Genomic DNA, 1,268 nt, shown 5'->3' on the forward strand with positions numbered 1-1,268 from the left:
GGGCATACATGTGAGTATATGTGTATGTCATATATAAGCACAAAATTTCAAATTATTTTCTGTATTGTAAATGTAAGATCATCCTAGAAATATTGTTCTGCGTTTTGCTATTTAAAACTTATAGTTTCTATGTATCACGCTATGGCACGTATACAGATCTGTACCACTATTTTTAACAGCTTCATAGTTTTAGTTATAGATACTATAACCCTATTCATTAACATTAAGCTTGTGTTCATTTTTTTTGTTGCATTGAGTATTTTTTATTTGCCTCCATATGCTGATGAGCAAGCCTTTCTAGGAAGTGCAATTGCTGAGTTAGAACACCTGCACCTTTTAAGTGATTTGGTGGTAGACCTTACCAGCGACAATCCTAATGCCTAAGTACTGACTGTGTGAAGATCTTCGCCCCTACACCTGTGCCCCTGCATCTCAATGTTTGCTAAGCACTTCCAGTAAATAGCAGCATTCAGTCTTAATTTAAGCATTCCCATAAATAGTGCGATGAAACTTTTATATGCTTTAGTTTGCCATTTGTATTTTATGTGTGAATTGTTTGTGTCACTTATTCATTTCCTTCTAGAGATGGTAATTGCTTGTCTTATTGACTTATAGGAATTCTTTACATATAGAGATATTAATAATTTTTCTACTTTGTCACTTACAGTCTATGAGGTGTTTCGTTTATTGGTTTTGTTACTGATATTTACTTTGTTTAGTTTGTTATGGGGTATGTAAGTGCTTTTTTATGTATTTAGTACAAAGTCTACATGGTCTACAGGGTCTCACTACGTAGATTGGACACATAGTGGTTCTCCTGTTTTCAGCCTCCCAAGCTACTGGGATTACAGGCTCATGCCACCACACCTAGTCTCAATCACGCCCTGGGGGTGGGACCAGCATGGCATGCTGGGGATCAAACCCCAGCCACTGCGCTCTGCCTAAGCAGGTGCTTTAGTCCGCTAGCTATCTGGCCAGCCCAAATGCTGTTATTTTGATGTGATCAAATTTATCAACCTTTTTGCTTCTGATTTTGCATTTTATGCCCTGTTGAGAAAAATCTTTCTGTTCCCAGAGTTATCCTGCTATCGTTCACTACTTTAAAATATTTTCTTAATATTTAGTTCTTTTGTAAATTAAAAGAAACTACTGACCCATCAGGGTGATAGTATCATTTCTTATCTCTACCAGCTGCGTATGAGGGGGCCAGCCTTTCACCTTGTCATTTGCCTAACAATCTTGGACACCTCTGTGTATGCTTACTTACA

General features: G+C 37.4%; 1 protein-coding gene across 1 annotated transcript in view; it reads left to right on the top strand.

The window, feature by feature from the left end:
- Positions 1–1,268, top strand: part of Sh3gl3 (SH3 domain containing GRB2 like 3, endophilin A3) — a 160,510-nt gene that overhangs the window by 134,990 nt on the left and 24,252 nt on the right. The gene's annotated exons all lie outside the window — the stretch shown is intronic.

The sequence above is a fragment of the Octodon degus genome, unplaced genomic scaffold (genome assembly GCF_000260255.1).
Source record: "Octodon degus isolate 3935 unplaced genomic scaffold, OctDeg1.0 scaffold00002, whole genome shotgun sequence".
In the NCBI taxonomy this organism is placed as follows: domain Eukaryota; kingdom Metazoa; phylum Chordata; class Mammalia; order Rodentia; family Octodontidae; genus Octodon; species Octodon degus.